This window comes from Hylobates moloch, unplaced genomic scaffold (genome assembly GCF_009828535.3).
Source record: "Hylobates moloch isolate HMO894 unplaced genomic scaffold, HMol_V3 SCAFFOLD_5, whole genome shotgun sequence".
Classification (NCBI taxonomy): domain Eukaryota; kingdom Metazoa; phylum Chordata; class Mammalia; order Primates; family Hylobatidae; genus Hylobates; species Hylobates moloch.
This window is the reverse complement of record NW_026652280.1, coordinates 74093915-74114147: the sequence shown is the minus strand read 5'-3', so window position 1 is coordinate 74114147 and position 20233 is coordinate 74093915. Positions and strand designations below refer to the sequence as shown.

The 20233-nt window shown below is 35.9% G+C and overlaps 1 pseudogene; it reads right to left on the bottom strand.

Moving 5' to 3' along the window:
- Positions 1-4781: 4781 nt before the first annotated feature.
- On the bottom strand, positions 4782-5738 carry LOC116468129 (olfactory receptor 4A8-like; annotated as a pseudogene).
- Between the last annotated feature and the right edge of the window lie 14495 nt (positions 5739-20233).

Here is a 20233-nt window from a genome sequence, read left to right as displayed (position 1 = left end):
CCTGAAAATGTGGAAGAGCTTTGGAATTGGGTAACAGGCAGAGGCTGGAAGAGTTTAGAGGGCTCAGAAGAAGACAGGAAGATGAGAGAGTTTGGAACTTCCTACAGACTTTTTGAATGGCTGTGACCAAAATGCTGATAGTGAAATGGACAGTAAACTCTAGACTGAGGAGGTCTCAGAAGGAAATAAAAAACTAAATGGGAACTGGATAAAACAAAGGTCACTTTTGCCAAACTCAGCAAAGTCTGGCTGCATTGTGCCCCTTTTCTAGGAATCTGTCAAACTTTGAACTTGAGAGTGATGATTTAGAGTATCTGGCAGAAGAAATTTCTAAGCAGCAAAGCATAAAAGACTTAGCCGGGCTGCTTCCAATAACCTAAGCTCATATGAATGAGCAAAGAAGTGATCTGAAAAAGGAACTTATATTTAAATGGAAATCAGAGTGTAAAAGGTTGAAATATTTGCCACCTGGCCATGTGGTAGAAAAGAAAAGCCCATTTTCTGGGGAGAAATTCAAGCAGGCTGCAGAAATTTGCATAACAGGAGCCATGTGCTAACAAGAAAGACAATGGGAAAAAGCCCTCAAAAGCATTTCAGAGACCTTTTCAGCAGCCCCTCACATCACAGGCCTGGAGACCTAGGAGAAGCAAATGGATTTCTGGGAATGTTCCAGTGCCTTGTTTCCCTGAGCAGCCTTGGAACACTGCTGTGTGCATCCCAGCCACTTCAGATCCAGCCATAGCTAAAAGGGGCCAAGGTACAGCTCAGGCAGGTGTTTCAGAGGATAAAAGCTGTGAGCTTTGAAGGCTTCCAAGTGGTGTTAAGCCTGCAGGTGCACAAATTCAAAGAGATGAGGCTTGGGAGCCTCCACCAAGGATTCAGAGGATGTATCAAAAAGCCTAGAAGTTCAGACAGAAGCCTGCTATGGGGTGGAGCATCAGAGAGGATCTGTACTAAGGCAGTGCGGGGGGCAAATGTGGGGTTGGAGCCCACACACAGAGTACCCACTGGGGCACTGCCTAGTGGAGCTCTGAGAAGAGGACTACCATCCTCCAGAACCCAAAATGGCAGCTCCACCACCACCTTGCACCCTGCACCTAGAAAAGCCGCAGGCCCCCTCAAGAGCAACAAAAGACATTAAGAGCAACTGTGTTGGCTGAACCCTGTAAAGTCACATGAGTGGATCTACCCAAGGCTTTGGAAGCCTACTCATTGCACCAGTATGCCCTGGATGTGAGGCATGGAGTCAAAGGTAATTGCTTTGGAACTTGAAGATTTAGTGACTGCCCTGCTAGATTACAGACTTGAATGAGGCCTGTAACCCCTTTCTTTGGATGATTTCTTCATCTTGGAATGAAAGTATTTACCCAATTCCTACACCTTCTTTGTATCTTTGAAGTAACTAGCTTGCTTTTGATTTTACATGCTCAGGTGGAAGGGACTAACCTTGTCTCAGACAAGACTGGACTGTGGACTTTTCAGTTAATGCTGGAATTGGTTAACACTTTGGGGGACTGTTGGGAAAGCATGATTGTATTTTGAAAGTTGAGAATAACATGAGATTTTAGAGGGGCCAGGAACAGAATGATATGGTTTTGATCTCTGTCCCCACCCAAATCTTACATTGAAATGTAATACCCAATGTTGGAGGTGATTAGATTATGGAGGAAGTTTCTCATGTTTTAATGCCATCCCCCCTTGGTGCTGTCAACATGACAGTGAGTTCTCATGAGGTCTTGTGATTTATAATTATGTGTTACTTTCCCTTTTTCTCCTGCTGCTGTCTACTAAGATGTACCTGCTCCCACTTTGCCTTCCACCATGATTGTAAATCTACTGCGGCCTCCCCGGAAGTCAAACAGATGCCAGAATCCTTCTTCCTGTACAGCCTGTGGAACAATGAACTAACAAAACCACTTTTCTTTACAAATTACCCAGTTTCAAGTATTAATAATTTTTTATAGCAATGCAAGAATTAACTACTACAAGGAATGTCTAAAAATGTGATAGTACATTTCTTAATTTTGGGATGTAGTCATTAATGCTGAGACATAAATCGGCTTAAGTTTCAGTGGAAAGCTGAAGTATTTAATAAGTGACTCTAATCATGCAGAAATTGAACCCCAAACTTTTTTTCACCCCTCTGCACTGGTAAGCTGCTAATATTTCTACTCACTCTTTCAAGCTTTCATCTATTTTGGGAATTAGAAGGGAGAAATTAATGTAGTCTCAACATGCCTCTGTGCAATTCAGTAATAAGATAAATATTTGAGTGGTGAGAAAACTCATAGTCAGTAAACCTACATTACAAAAAATACAAAAAGATAAATTTCTTCAGCACAGAGAGAGCAATATTACTTGAATATCAAGTTATCAAAATAATGAAGATCGAAATAATATACACAAAATAATAATTCTCTTGATTTATAAAATTAATGGTTTAAGGTGAGATTAGTAATATATTCTGGAGTTTATAACATGTAGCAGTGAACTATATAAAACAATTTTATAGTGCTGTGGGATATAAGTAGAATTACACTCTCGAAAGATTTTTCATTTCTATTGAGAAACTGAATGCTGCCAACAGCCAGCTTGGAAATGGATCCTTCCTCAGCCAAGCCTGCATATGAGACTGTAGTCTCAACCAGCACCTTGATTAGTCTATAGCCAATTCTGTTATTTTTCACACCTTACTTTCTGCAAGGTTTAGTGCCTTTTCCCCCTTTCATCAATAAAACTAGATTCAACAGGAAAATTCTACTTGGAAATTTAAATGTTTCCTTGTAAAAATAGGGTATGAAAATTATCCTTTATAGCTTAAACAATTAAAAACGTGATACTTCAAATGCTGAAACATAGCATTACTAGGCTTTCAATGTAAACTGCTATGTTAACATTTTTGTAGAAAAAATTGATTTAACACAGTTTTAACATACTTTCCTGAGAACATGCCATTTTCAAAACACAAAATTTTGTAATAATAAAAACTATAATATTTCACAGTCACAGTTTTATAAATCTATTTAAATGACAGTAGACTAGGTACTTTTCTGACCAGGTACATATCTATTAGTATGTTTCCTGAAATAATTTTTAGATTTATAAGTAAAATCCTATATTATGCTTCCAGAACATAATAGGTATTGGTTACTTTACACTCTAGCACACTTGACATGATCTGGAATTTTATTCTCTAATCAAATATAAATGAAAGTAATTATACACCTTTATTAATATATCATATAAAAATAATATCCCATAAACTAAGATTATACATCTATTGGTGTATTTATTATACATGTAATATGGAACATGTTTTTCTTTTTATTTGGCAAATGGAATAAGAAAACAAATTAGATTGTATATTAAAACTAAATATACATTTTATATACTGATAAATTTCTATGTGCTTAATTTTTCCAATTAGAATTTGTCCAATAAAATCATTGGTTTTTAAGATATTCACTACATTTCAACATATCACAGAAATTTTTAATAAATGTCTCTCATCAATGGTTTCAAATACTAACATCTTGGTCCAGAAAAGCAATGCTTCTTTCACTGAGGGTTGCCATAGATACCTCATTCCTCTATGTGTCCTCATAAAACACAGGAATATACATGCTTAATCCATGGATATAGAATTAGTTCCTAGTGTCTATAGTTTCCATAGTTCCACACAGTCTTCTCATTATCTCAGTCTTTAGAGGAGTATGGCACTATCCAAAGCAGATGACAAAACTATAATAATGCTTTAACATAGTGACAATATTTACTGTGAAAGGTGATTGAATATTCTCACCTGCTGGAAAATTTCTTCATAGAAAAACAAAAAGACTGTCTTTGCTTGGCTATGTAAAAGTTGTCCTGATTAGTGAAAATTAACCTGGGCAATACCCTCATTATGTGACACAAGTATCAACACTAAACTTTGTTACTTGAATATTTCCTCAATTATGGTGAAGCAACCATAAGTACTTCACTGTGATTAAGGATTTATAACATTCATGTACCTGGCTATTAAGCTTTTTACCTAACAAGAACAATACTGAGATTTAACTTCATGGAAGATCCAATGACAGAGCTTTTGCACAGAGAGAAGAACTCTTTAGTCTTTCAGTTGTTCAACTAGCATATCCCTAAGACCACTTCTTTCCTAAGTAAAAGCATGTATCTATATCTCCCCAATCTCATCCCAGGAAATTGAGACCTTTCACTCATTTTTACAAGCAATGGTAGACATTTCAAGAGAATATTACAGCTAGAGGACTGGATACCAACTGAAGACATACTCTACCTTGGGCAGAAATTTAACTTTTTTGATATCTCCTGGGTTATTCTATCAGAAAAATAATTCTTCCATTGATATGTGTAGACACAGTCTATGAATTTTACATCAACAATATTTTAGAAAGAGACAATAAGGTCATTATAGATTAGTTAATTAAGATATTTGGAACAAATTCAAATGAAGTAACCTCTCTGTATACTTTTTTCTTACAAAATCACTAGAGGTAGAAGACTTGATTCTTGCTAGGAAGAATAGCTAAATGACAAGTAATGTGAAATGCCTGTAATATAAAAAGAATAATCTTAAGGTAAATTGAATAAGAAATTTTGAGTTTCACATTACGAAATATTTTGGTAAGGCAAGTAATATTTCCTCCAGAATTAAGGAGAACCAGCCCCAGGTTCTCCTCACTAAAAATGTTCCCAGTAAGGAGGGCCTTACCCTTCCTGTTAGAAAGTTCTTGGAAGACCTTGTCTACGTACCTCCTTATCTACAGGAGGATGGACATTCTTTGTCTAACAATAGTTAACTTTTACACAAGACTTTTTCTATAGCATTTCTCATTTCTGAATTTCTCAACGTGTATATAAAAGGGTTCAACATGGGTGCAATAACTGTATAAAACACAGTCACGAATTTATCAATAGGAAAGTTTGAAACAGGTCTCACATATATGAAAATACAGGGAATATAAAACAGGAAAACCACAATGATATGAGAGCTGCAGGTAGACAGGGCTTTGCACCTCCCTTCCTGACTGTAAGTTTTAAGGGAATTTAGGATGACCCCATAGGAGATTATTAGAAGGGTGAAGATGACCATGCAAATTGCTCCACCATTGAAAACCACAGTGAGGCCTATAAAGTAGGTGTCAGTGCATGTCAGTTCCAATAATGGGTACATGTCACAGAAAAAGTGGTCAATGACATTGGGGCCACAGAACGGGCCACAATGACGTTGGGTACACAAAAACAATTTGAAATAAAGAGTGTAAAAATCCTCCAGTCACCGCCAACACCAAGAGAAGAATACAAACTTGACGATTCATGATGGTCAAATAGTGCAGTGGCTTACAGATGGCCACATAGCGATCATAGGCCATGCCCGCCAGAAGGAAGATGTCAGTACCACCAAACAAGTGGTCTATAAATAGCTGGCCCATGCAAGCTTGAAAGGAGATAGTCTTTTTATCACAGAGTAAGTCTATAATCAATACAGGAGAAATGGTGGTGGAATACACAGCATCTACAAGTGACAGGCAGGCAAGGAAGAAATACATTGGGGAGCCCAAGGAAGGGCTGGCAATAATAGTCACCACAATGAGCAGGTTCCCCACCATTGACACAATATATGTGAGTAAAAACATGACAAATAATGCATTTTGCACATCAGGATCCTGAGAAAAGCCCAGGAGGGCAAATTCTGTAATATTTTTATTCTGTCTCATTTTTCTTCTTTCAGGCTTGCATCAGAGGTGAGAGCTCAGGAAAACATGACCTTTAATGAAGTAGTGAACAGGAATAAGATTACATCCATTGTATCACAGAGCACATCTTCATTGTTGTATCCTGCATAGTGATTTACACACAATAAACATTTAGTAAGTCTCTCATCCAAACAGCACATCTTCCTTTAACAATTCGATTTATCCTCAAAGATTTTAGTTTCAGCTACAGGTAAAGGCTTCTGCCTCTATGTTTTAGTGAGTATTCTATACAGAGGAAGAGTTGAAGTCCCAACAGCCACTCATAATTTCGTAACTTCTTATTTAAAACATTTTTCTGGGCACAGAATCAGCTGTGATGAATAGCCAACGGGTACTTGGTCTCAAGAAAATTACTCTCTGCTAGTGGTAATAAACTCTAAATAAATAAATCAGTGTAGATTTAGTCTTTTATGTTTGTATTTCTGGTATCTTTATAATATGAACTGTATACCACCAAGAATAACATCTTCTGAACTACCTCACTCAGTACTCTCGCCCTCTACTGTCAGACTTCATGCATTCTTGCCTCAAAGGATATTCAGTCTTCATTAGTCTTGCATTAAATGCCAAAAGACAGGACTCTGAATGTATAAATGCTATGATATTATTTATTACATCATTCCCTGTAGCAATTACTTAATCTGACTCATTGTCCAACTTATAAGGAACTGTGATTCTCTCTGTTCTATCCTTGCCTATATTCCAATTTTTATAACGCTTACATACAATATTCTGGTTTTCAGCAATTAACTTGAACTAAAGTGAACTAACTCATGACATCACCAACTACCAAATATGCCATGAGTATTTTTTTCTGAGCTCTTGGGAGAAGCTAGTTAGTGAGACAGGAGAAAATAGACACTGTAGAAAGGGGTACAGAGCAGTGGGACATGGTTTATTTACAACACTATTTAGATTTCAAGAGTACTCAAAAATAGAATCTTAGTTACCAGATTCCAAAAACAAGCATACTCTAAGAGAAATTCCATGTTCAGTGTAAGAAGGCTTGGATTTGAGTCATTTTCTGAAAGCATTTACAAGTCTGTCTCAGTTTGCTCCCTGAAAAACACTGGGATTAAATTTGAGAAATTCAGAATCCTTTCTAGTCAACCATCTACAAAACTATTAGCATACCTCTCCTTTATGGTATTCTGTTGAAATTTTTTCATTTTTTATAAATTTATAATTAAATAAGAATGTCCAAGCTCATGATTCTTACATGAAAAATGGTAGTCAGTGAGATTTCATGATTACAGTGAGTAAATAATGACTATAAGTTTCTCACTGAGTATGCACCTACTTAAGATCCAGGACATCTTTAGAGAGAAAGTGTAGCACATGTTGAATAATGTGGATACTGAAGCCACACTGCTTCAGCTACAACTTCAGCTTCACTATTTTTTATGAGATTTTGGGCCATTTAGTGAAGCCCTCTCTCCCTTACTTTCATCATTCTTAGAAAGGAGATCCCAATAGTCCTTACCTCTTAGAGTTGTTTTATTAAAACTAAGTAAAGTGTCTAGAACACTGGCTGGCACCTGGGAGGGGCTCAAAAAATGATAGCTACTATTAGTGTTCTTGAATGCTTCACTGTGAACATAGAATCAAAACAAATCATGCAGATCTTTGTCAACTTTAAAAGATTTATAGAAATAGTCCAGGAAAAAAATAATAAGAGACTTATAATTCAGGAAAGCCTTTTGGGGGCACACAATAAAATTGTATGCCTTAGAAAATAATGATTTAATTATATGAGCAGTAATTTTACCTGTGATGGAATGTATCCTGATGAGAAGCAAGCAGAATTATAGTGAAAAAGTTGGACCCACCATTGGGGAGAGCTCAGGAAAGGAAAAGAAGGCTAAAATCAGAAAACAGAGAAATTGTAGTTAATAAATGAGTATTCACAAGCTATAAGAAGATTAATGAGATAATTAAGTGAGGCTAGAATTCTTTTAAAATCTTCTCCAGAAAGATCCCATTTATTGAGGAAATACTGGAAGTGCAAACTCCTGTGGGTTACCAGGGTGACTCAGGAAGCTTTTTGGGGTAGGCATAATAAACACAGACAGGATCATCGTTAAAAAAAAAAAAAACAAAATTCAAAGGAAAAAGGAACACATTGTTCTTCAAAGTCTCTAGATCTGACAGTTAAGGACAAACTTAAATTACAGAGAACAATGAGACAAGTACAGATACAAACCCAAACCTTCTGATTACTCACTGCTGAGGAAAATGGCAAAATTACTAAATCTCAGATGTAGACAGGATGATTTCATTTACTTAAATCTGGCAGTGGAAGAGGACATGTGTGCTGAGAGAGTTTGAGCTGTCTCTAGAAGCCAGCTGTGATGAACATTCCACATGTCACATTCACATTAACACTTCCAGCTGATTCCAGAGTTCTGTCACTGATGAAGCTATAGACTGATAGAGACGCACCTGCTGAAGAAAGCAAGGGAATAATGTAGTCTATAGCCAATTATGTTATTTATTCACACCTTACTTGCTACAAGGTTTAGTGCCTTTTCCCTCTTTCTTCATCAAAACTAGATTTCAACAGGATAATTCTTTTGTCAATTTAAATGTTTACTTGTATAAAATAGGGTATGTAAACTATCTTCTATAATTTAATTAATTGAAAATATAATATTTTAGAAACTGAAAGATAGCATTACTAGGCTTTCAATGTAAACTGCTAAGTTAACATTTTTCTTTTTTTTATTATTATACTTTAGGTTTTAGGGTACATGTGCACAATGTGCAGGTTAGTTACATATGTATCCATGTGCCATGTTGATTTCCTGCACCCATTAACTCGTCATTTAGCATTAGGTGTATCTCCTAATGCTGTCCCTCCCCCCTCCCCCCACCACACAACAGTCCCTGGAGTGTGATGTTCCCCTTCCTGTGTCCATGAGTTCTCATTGTTCAATTCCCACCTACGAGTGAGAACATGCGGTGTTTGGTTTTTTGTCCTTGCGATAGTTTACTGAGAATGATGTTTTCCAGTTTCATCCATGTCCCTACAAAGGCCATTACATAATGGTAAAGGGATCAATTCAACAAGAAAAGCTAACTATCCTAAATATATATGCACTCAACACAGGAGCACCCAGATTCATAAAGCAAGTCCTGAGTGACCTACAAAGGGACTTAAACTCCCACACAATAATAATGGGAGATTTTAACACCCCACTGTCAACATTAGACAGATCAACGAGACAGAAAGTTAACAAGGATATCGAGGAATTGAACTCAGCTCTGCACAAAGTGGACCTAATAGACATCTACAGAACTCTCCACCCCAAATCAACATTTTTCTAGAAAAAAATGATTTAACATAATTTCCTAAGGACATGACATTTTCAAATGATAAAATGGCATAAAAACATAAAAATCTCTATAATATTATACTTGACAGTCAAAGTTTTATGAATCTATTGAAATTACAGTAGACTGGATACTTTCCCGAGCATATATACCTACTAGAATGATTGCCAGGATAATTTTTAGATTCATAAGTAAAAACCCATATTATGCTTCCAGAACATAACAGACATCGGTTCTTTCACACTCTAGCACACTTGACATGATCTGCAATTTTAAACTTCCTAATCAAATATATCTGAAAATGATTGTACATCTTTATTAATAAATGATATAAAATATAACATCCCATAAACAAATACTATGATTAAAAATAAATTGGTTTATTATACATGTAATATGGAACATGTCTTTCTTCTTGTTTGGCAAATAGAAAAGGAAAACAAATTAGGCTAAATATTAAAACCAAATATGCATTGCATATTTTGAGAATTGTTTATGTTTGCTAGCTTTACTTTCCCAATTAGAATCCCTTCAGCAAAATCACACGGTGTTTAAGGCATTAGCTACATTTCAACATATCACATGAATTTTCAATTAATATCTCTTGTCAGTGGTTTCAAACACTCACATTGTGGTCCAGAAAACCAATACTTCTTTCACCAAATGTTAATGTAGATACCTCAGGCATGTATGCATGTATGTGTGATCATAAAACACATGGGTATAAATGGCTGATCCATGGATATAGAAATAGCATCTACTGGCTACAGTTTCCACAGTCTCACACAGGCTTCACATTATCTCAGTCATTACAGAAGTATGGCACTGTCAAAAGCAGATGACCAAAATGTAAAGATGCTTAAACATAATGTAGAAAGGTAATAAGTATTCTTACCTGCTGGAAAATTTCTTCATAGAAAAACAAAACATTATCTTTTCATGACTGTATAAAAATTGAGATAATTAGTGGAAATTAACCTAAACAAGACCCTTATTTGGTGACACAAGTAAACAAAAAGACACCAACACTAAAATTAATTACGTAAAAGTTTCCTCAATTATGGCAAAACAACCAGAAGTACTTTACTGTGATTGAAAATGTATGATAACATTCACGTGCCCAGCTATTAAGCTTTGTACCTAAAAAGGAAAATGCTGAAATTTAACTTCATGGAAAAACAAAAACAGAGCTTTCTTACTGGCAGAAGCCAAATTCTTCAGTCTTCAGTCATTCAAATATCATTCAAACAGCACATCCCTAGGACCACTTCTTTCCGAATTAAAAACATGTTCCTGTATCTCCGCCACCACATCCCAGTTAATTGAGAACTTTAACAAATTTTTACAAGAAATAGAGGATATGACATAAAACATCACAATCAGAGGACTCGATACCAACTGAACACATACTCTAACTTAGGCAGAAATTTAACTCTTCAGATATCTCTTGGGTTATTCTATCAGGAACATAATTATCCTGTTTATGTGTAGACACAACCTATGACTTTTACATCATCACTATTTTAAATAAAAGATTCAGTAGGTCATTATAGATTAGTTAATGTGAATAGTTGGAATAAATACAAATGAAGTAATTTTTCTGAACACTTTTTTCCCCCTTAGAAAATCCCTAGAGGAAAAACACTTGGGTCTTACCAAGGAACAGCAGCTAAACGCTAAGTAATGTGAAAAGCCTATAATGTGAAAAGAAAAATTTGAAAGTAAATTGGACAATAAATTATGAGTTTCACATTAGAAATGCTGAGGTAAAGGCAAGTAATATTTTAGCCAGAATGAAGGGGAAAACCAGCCCTAAGTTCTCTTCCCTAAGCATATTCTCAGCAAGGAGGGACTTACCCTTCCTATTAGGAAGTCCAACCCAAGAAGAGCTGAGGCTCAGAGGCACAGAGACTAACAACAGAAGTTGGCATTCTGATTCTTGGAAAAATAGGTAATCATAGATTTGCAGTTTTAGGTTAGAATACAGGCTTTTGATCAAGGCCGATTCTATATCAGATATAACCATAATGATGTGTAGTTCATTAATTCAATCCTTGAATTTTATTCCACTAACAATTCAGTAACTGCTTCTACAATAAAGAATTTATTTTTATTTTATTTATTTATTTTTTGCCAACAAGGTAGCAGTGCTTAAGTGTTTCCATTGTTATTTTCATTGCTTAGCTTACCATCAGCTTCATTTATCACCTTCATCTCATCATATGTTTAGTTAAATATTGGATCTTCTGTGCCATAAGAGCCTTAGGTAAAGAGTCCCATAAATACTTATCTGAACCAGTTAAGGTCTTTATCACTTAACAGGCTCCACTAAAAGTTGGTCATTTTCAACTTACCTAATAAATGGATTAAATTCATCCACCCAAATGTAATTGGTATCACTTCAAAAATTTTAAGAGCATGTCTATAAGCACTGTGCTCTCTTATTGGTAAGTGGTAACAGATGCACAAACATATCCTTAATTCTGAAGAACTATCAGATATGATCAAAGATATTGTGGATTAAATTTTGACTCCAAGATGGAGAACTAATATAAAAATAAGCCATCATTCTCTATGCCCCTTCTGGCTGAATTCAAATAACTGCTAATGCTTTCCACTCTCTAAATCACACAAACATATTTGTTAGATCAGATGATTCCTACAACAGATTAGTATCTGAATTTATTACCTCCAATCATAAAAATACATCGAAAATATCAACTAACATAGAGATTGCCAAAGTCCATAGTAATTCTCTGCAATCCACATGTATCTCCAAATTAGAAAGTTAAATATAGATACAATATATACCTATTTTTAAAAGGAGAAATGCATATGCATTAGTCCATTCTCACATTGCTATAAAAAATACTTGAGACTGGGTTATTTATAAAGAAAAGGGGTTTAACTGACTCACAGTTCCACATGACTAGGGAGGCCTCAGAAAACTTACAATCATACCTCTTCAAAGGGTGGCAGGAGAGAGAATGAGTGCCATGAGGGGAAATGCCAGACACCTATAAAACCATCAGGTCTCATGAGAACTCGCTCATGATCATGAGAACAGCATGGGGCAATCTGCCCCCATGATTCAATTACCTCTCACCTGGTCCCTCCTATGACACATAGAGATTATGGGGATTAAAAATCAAGATGAGATTTGGGTGGAGACAAAGCCAAGCCAATCAGCATGTTATGTAGTCCCAGATATTTTTAAGACTGATGTGGGAGAATCCCTTGGGCCCAGGAGTTTGAGTCCAGCTTGGTCAAAATAGCGAGACCCTGTCTCAAAAAAGAAGAAAAAAGCTAGAGGGCACAACCTTGCATCTGGAGTCCCTTTTCTCTAAAACTACGAAATAATTCTAAAAGCCATAAATGATAGTCTGAAAAGTGTGAGACTTTCGGTAGATGCTTTATCCTAAGTGACAACATGTGAAATTGAAGGTGTAACAAGGAAAAGAGTCCTTTATAAACAAGGCTTTCATTTGAGACCACAAGGGGATATACTCTTGGAGTAGGAATGCACAGACAATGGTGCAGTCCTCAAAGAAACTGAGGTCCAGCTTGTATCATCTAACTTCTTGATTGAATTAAGACTATCTGGGATTATTTTACTACTCCAATCCTAACCCTTCAGTAAAAATATAGGAAATGCCCTCTTAAAGAGAAAAATTTAATTGCCTCCTTAACAGTTCATATGCAAAATCAGGCATTCAAACAAAGTATCAGAGTGTAGAAGACATGGCTTGATTGAGGAGAAGTGCAACAAAAACAAACATAGATGATCTGAGTAATGAAAAATAAGCATTTTAACTAAGCTTGGTATGTACAAATATTAAAACACAAGATACATAATAAAAACCAAATGAATTGAAAAACTAAAATATATAATAACAAATTAAAAACTCAATGATTGGATTTTATGCCAAATTAGATGAAAAATTAGAGAATTAGTAAATTACAAGAAATGTTAGAAGAAAATACATAGACCAAAGCAGAGAGAAATAAAAAAGCAAATGAAGAAAATAGTATACAAGGGATATAAAGGACACAGCACAAAACTCTGACATACTTTTAATTTAATTGCAATTCCAGAAAAAGAAAAAAAAAATCAGGTAGGCAAATTATTTGAAGAGATATAGTTGAAAATTCTCTAAAACTACTGGATGATATTAAGCTATGAATTTATAAGGTGTTAAAAGTTTCATGAAAAATGAATTTTAAAAAGAATAATTTCTTTAAAAAGGATAAACAGAAAAGGGACAGCAGAATAAAAGCAAAATACAGACAAAACTTCTAAGAACATACTGCATTCAAGAAAATAATAATAAAGCCAGGTGCAGTGTTTCAGGCCTGTAATCCCAGCATATTGGGAGGCCAAGGCAGGTGGGTCACTTGAGGCCAGGAGTTTGAGACCAGTGTGGCCAACATGGAGAAATCGTGTCTCTACTAAAAGTACAAAAATTCGGTGAGTGTGGTGGCTGGTGCCTGTAATCCCAGCCACATGGGAGGCTGATGCATGAGAATTGCTTGAACTTGGAGGCGGAGTTTGCAGTGAGCAGAGATGCCACCACTACATTCCAGCCTGGGCAACAGAGCAAGACCCTGTCTCAAAAAAAAAGGAAAGAAAGAAAGAAAGAAAAAAGAAAGAAGAAAGAAAGAAAGAAAGAAAGAAAGAAAGAAAGAAAGAAAGAAAGAAAGAAAGAAAGAAAGAAAGGAAGAAAGGAAGGAAGAAAGAAAGAAAGAAAGGAAGAAAAAGAAAATAATATGACTGACAGATTATTTCTTAAAAGAAGCAGTGAAAGCCAGAAGACAAAGGAAATGTCTCAAAATTAAACCACTTCTAAAAAATCCATTAGTAAAAATAAATCACAGAAAGTAGAAAATATTTTGAGCCTAATAATGAAAGCACAACATATCAGAGCTTCTAAGGCTCAGCTAAAAATATTACTTGCATTTGCTAGAAAATAGTAAAGACTGGAAAACGGGGTACTAAATATCTATTCAGGAAATCATTTCACTTAGCATAATGTCCTCTAGGTACATCCATGTTATCGCACTTGATATAAAAACATCACAGTGTACCCCACAAATACATACAATTACTGTTTGTCAATTAAAAACAAAATAAAACAAAGAACTTATTAAGTCCTTCATTCATGTTTTCAAAAATAATATAATATTCTTTTGAAGGTTTGAATAATATTCTATTATGAAATATTATTGCATTATATAGACAAACACAAAGGGCAAAAGGTACAAATTTTCATTTATGTTGGATGAATAAATACTGGTGACGTAAGTTACAGGATGAGGTCTGTAGTTAATAATACCATATTTTATGTATGTGTATGTGTGTGTGTGCATAGATTAGAGAGATGATAGATAGCTCAAGATGGTAGAGAGATAGATGATAGATAATGGATGGATGGATGGATTGAGAGAGATAGAGAAAGCAGAGAAAGAGAGAGAGATGTCACATTGTCTTTATTTATTCATCTGTTGATGGACACCTAAGTTGTTTCCATATCTTGGTGATTATGAATAATGCTGAAGTATATATGGAAGTGCAGGTATCTCTTCAAGATACTAACTTCATTTTCTTTTGATACATACCAAGTAGTGGGATTGCTGGATCATATGGTAGTTTTATCCTCCGTAGTGTCTTCTATAATGGCTGTATCAATTTACATTCCCACCAACATGTAAAAGGGTTCCCTTTTCTCCACACCGAAAGTAAAGACCACATGATCTCAATTATATGTGGAATCTTAAAAAAAAAAAAGTCAAACTAATAAGAGCAGAGAGTAGAATGGTAATGGCCAGGGAATGCAGAGATGGAGAAATTAGGAGATGCTGGTCAAAGAGTACAAAGTTTCAGTTATGCAGAATGAGTAAGTTCTGGAGAGCTAAGTTACAGCATAGAGGCTATACTTGGTAGTACCATATTGGATACTTCATGTTTGCTGAGAAAATACATCTTTAATATTCTCACCACACACAAAAGTTAATTATGTGAGTTGATGAACATGTTGCTTGTGGTAATCATTTCACAATGTATACATTTACCAAAACATCACATTGTACATCTTAAATATATGTTATACAACTTTTGTGAAATATACCTCAATAAAGCTAGAGAAAATAAAAAATAAACTATGTTTGAAAGATGACAACAACAAAAGAAGTAACCAATCTGCATGGAACGGCAAAAAGAGACAAAAGTAGGCAAATGCCGCACTATCCCTGGAAGGTGGTCTGGAAGCACTGGAGTGAAGGAAAAGCCTTCCAGAGGGCAGTATTTTGAGCTGTCAGTCTGGTTTTCCACTGTATGTGGAAGGAATGACAAACATACTTATGGATCTATACTGAAAATGGACGCTGGCTAAAAGGTTGGATAAGCTATTGAGGAAATTGGAAATTTAAAAATGTAAAAATGATGACAAAGTAGCTGGAAGAACAGTATGTGGATGAATCTCTCAAAATAAATACCAAATACTACAATGTTAGTTTCCAACATAAACGCCTAACAAAAAAATCTACTGCAGGGGAAGCTTCCAGGAATCTCATAAACATGAACTGCACTTTGGATGTCAGTCAGCCTTTTTCCTAGTTACCTTTGAAGTCATTGTTGTAAAGATGAATGCTCTACAAAGCCTCAATGCACAACATCATCTGCCTTTCACCATGTCTGCTGTGGCTACTGTCAGTGCTCAAGGTGCAAAATGCCATCAGCAACGCCCATCACTGAGTCCTTAACACAATACAGATAGCATGGGAAACCAGCCAACAACTCTGTGACAGCTTACTTCATTGCAACTCCACAGTCTGGAGAAGACAGCATTTTGTCATCTTACATTCTGATTATATATTTGTCCTAGGACTCACCTTATTTATTATTCATGGGGTAGAATCCATTTTCCTTTGCTATGGTTTCTTATTCATTCTTTATCCAGAAGAAACATATCTAGTAAACAAAGTAAAACATATCACTCACCACAATAGAATTTACTGGTATAATCATATTTCTCATCACCTGGAAGCTAAGCAAATAGGGCATTGAAATGGCTTCCTAAAGGGTGAGTTGTGAGGCCAGCTAGACAACCCTAACCTGAGAACTTGAAATGCTCTCTTCTATATGTTTGACACACAGTATGTGCTCAGTAAATTTTAATCATCATATACCCGTGTCACATATATTCTGAGAAATTCTCCCAATGCTAATAATCATTTCCCCATGCAGCAATCCATTTTGACTTTCTTCGTTCCAATATCCACAAGATCCATTAGCACACATTCCTCCAATTCTCACCAGTGCATATTACTTAGATTCTGCAACTTGTTAATCAAATGAAATATTCCCTTCTAGGACAAGGCCATATTTCCCACTTGCACTCCAGTGACACCTAAATACTCATCTAGATGCAAAAAGGAACTTCTCTGGGAAAGGGCATGAGACCTTTGGTGAGGTGACTTTCTGCAGCTTCTACAGATATTGAAGTGGCTAATATCTGAAGGTTATCCACTAATAGCAGGCCCAGCAGCTGGAAAAACATAACCTTTTTTCCTAAAGGGACGGCAAAAAAGTACATTCTCAGATGTATCGCAGCCTAGTTCTTATGTCGTTTGAATCCTTTTCTTCATATACACATAGGAACAGCTTCTTTAGGATTCTCTTCCTGGGGGAAAATTAGAAGAGAAAGTTTAAGGGACAAACTATGTCACTTGCCACCATGGCTGATGACAGAGTTGCCACTGCTATTTACCATCTTATTCCTTCATTGTCAATTCTATTTCTCCCACTTCACCTTCCACTAGCACCACTACTGATCACATGACTTTCTTAAAGGTGGAGCTTAGACCTTCATGCCCAAAATGTCTCATCCCTGTACACTATACTCATTCAGAACCAGACTCTTGTATATTCTCATTTATTATCACAAGAGGACAAGAGTTTGACAAGATGTGCCCATGTAAGTCACCTGGAAGACAAAAATATTCCCTGCCAACACTGTGTTATAACATCTCCATTTCACATCATAATCAGGTAATTACCACTGCTACAGTTGTGAAAATATCCTTCTCTAAATGGCTACAGATAGCAAAACTTCTCATGATAGGAGAGCCAGATTTAATCCAACAGGTGATTCACAGGATACAATGAACAAAGAAATGGGCTCTTCCATTAAATAATTAATCAATTTTGTCAACTTACCCTGAAGCTTGTCATAACATTGAAGTTTACACTTACGTTAGCCAACTAATAAATATCCTTATATTTCAAAATAGTTTGAATTGAGTTTTCTGTCATTTGTAACAAAAACATCTTAACTGAAACAATCTAAATTTAAATATGTATAGGATAGTGAAGGAATATATAAGTCCTATTGTTTATATACCTATGTATATATGTGAAACATGTGGCATTTTTTAATTGTTATAACCTTATAATCTGTCTTATCCAGAATGTCTCATTTTTCTTTCAAAATTTAACTGCAATTTCCATATCTTTATGCTTCCAGATGAATTTTCACAATCAAAGGAATATCATGAATAGTTCAGTTTTATGTAGGAAAAGAGGCAAAATATGTTTACTATTTTCCCCAAGGATGTATGCTTAGCACACTACCATAATTTTATGAAATAAAATTTTGAAATAAACATAATTGAAATAAATTAATTCATTTAGATTTGATTAATTTATTGATAACTTCATATTTCATTCCTCAGAAGAAGCTTGGAGCAGTATGGGAGTGACAATAAATAATACTAGTCTACTGTGATTGATCAGGCAGGCCAAAATACGCAGTGTGGACTCATCAGGCAAGTTCCTTGGAACAACATCGTCCATGACCATCAAAGACATTTTACAAACCTTACCAAATACACCACTGTCTGGTTCACATCCTAGTATCAGAAAAGAAATGACAATAGTTCTAGGACATTTATAATGGATAATTACTCACACAGTGCCATTGGAATCCGATAACCTTAATGCCAAGTTGTTTTTAGAATTGTTTACTATATGAAGATATAGTATACTATATGAAGATATGAACACTGGTGTTTGAGATTCAATATTCTTAATAGAGTGGCCAGAGGAAGCCCATTTGTAAAACAACTTGTGAGAAGTGGTTGGACTTTCACAGAGACACAAATTAATTCATCCTGAGTGCCCTTGATGTCATGGGTGATGTTAGAGGGCCAGTTACAGAAAGATAGCATGGCATGATGAAGTTTCTTAATAAAATGAAAATAGGCTGGGTGCGGTGGCTCATGCTTGTAATCCTAGCACTTTGGGAGGCCGAGGCGGGCGGATCACGAGGTCAGGAGATCGAGACCACGGTGAAACCCCGTCTCTACTAAAAATAAAAAAAAAAATTAGCCGGGCGTGGTGGCGGGCGCCTGTAGTCCCAGCTTCTCGGAGTGGCTGAGGCAGGAGAATGGCGTGAACCCGGGAGGCGGCGCTTGCAGTGAGCCGAGATTACGCCACTGCACTCCAGCCTGGGTGACAGAGCGAGACTCCATCTCAAAAAAAATAAAATAAAGTAAATAAATAAAAAACAAAATAAAATAAAATGAAAATAGTATATGTAGAAATGTTCAAGGAGGTGGCTCTGAGAATTATGTCATATTTATAAGCATAACTTTCAGAACAAATAGAACCTCTGGCAGAGGTTTCCACTCCTGCTCATTACTGGTATAAATGCAATTGTTCCTTTCTGGCTAAAGATAAGCAAGATATTTAATTTCCTAATAGAGACTCTCAAATTGAACGGTATGATCTATATGAAAATCTGCTGGAATTCTCCCCCTGAATAGTAGAACCTTGGTCCACTAAGGTAAAATTAAGTCCTTTGAGAAATGACCACATGTAAGAGCAGCATAACCTTCCATTGCATGAGCATTTGGTTCTTCCTTTCAGAGAAATGTCTGAATACTTTCTGAATTCTGGGTTGTAACCTCACCATTTGATCAGGCAGATAAGCCTCTGATCAATGGATGACCAAGAAATCCAGCAACAGAGAATGCTATTCTGGAAGCCTTATTAGGATACTAAGGGAAGATTAAAGTGAGTGCTATAGGGCCTCCAAAGAACTTAGATTTTCACTCGTTTTAAAAAAGGAATAGAAAGCCTTTGTCTCAGGATTTTCATGTGGCCACTTGGATATATGAGATGAATGATGTACAACGATGGGAAGAAAAATGAAATATGCCACAAAATCAACCAAACCACTAATATGATAAAGACCAAGATGCTATAATAGCAGAAATGCTGCTTTAAATAGCCTTAAAGAGTACTTTCTAGGGCCAAGAACTGCGACAGAGCTTGTAGGGTTATTACAAAAGATCAATAGCCATACATCCTAATGATGTCAAATGGATTTATCTTGATTAAACTTTTAAGTACACTTTGAAATTAACTTAGCCCATGACCTGAGCCACAAATGAAAACACTATCAGACTACTGAAAGAATACATCATCTACCAATTTGATTTCCCAAATCTCATTGAATCAAAGCACAAATTTTCTCAAGGCCAGTGGGCATAAATGAGCTAAGAAGTATATCACACAGGCCGGGCATGGTGGCTCGTGCCTGTAATCCCAGAAATTTGGGAGGTCGAGGTGGGTGGATCATCTGAAATCAGAAGTCTGATACCAGTGTGACCAACATGGCGAAACTCTGTCTATACTAAAAATACAAAAATTAGCCAAGTGAGGTTGTGCATGCCTGTAATCCCAGCTACCTGGGAGGCTGAGGCAGGAAAGTCTCTTGGACTCAGGAGGCAGAGGTTTCTTGAGCCAAGATCATTCCACAGCACTGCAGCCTGGGCATTAGAACAAGACTCCGTCTCAAAAAAAAAAAAAAGAAGAGGAAGAAGTACATCATGTGGACATATTATACCCCTTACAATCTGTATAATAATGGCTTAATCAAAAGATGAATTGGGTTTATATACATAATAGCTAAAAGGAAAAATTATGTCAGATGGGAAAGGAGAACAGAGATGAGTGATAACACCTAGAGTTGACAGTATTATTCTTTACACATGACTTTATCTTGACTTCAGAGAATAAAACTCTTGTTTCTCTCATATGTGAAATGAAGTCAGCTAATGCT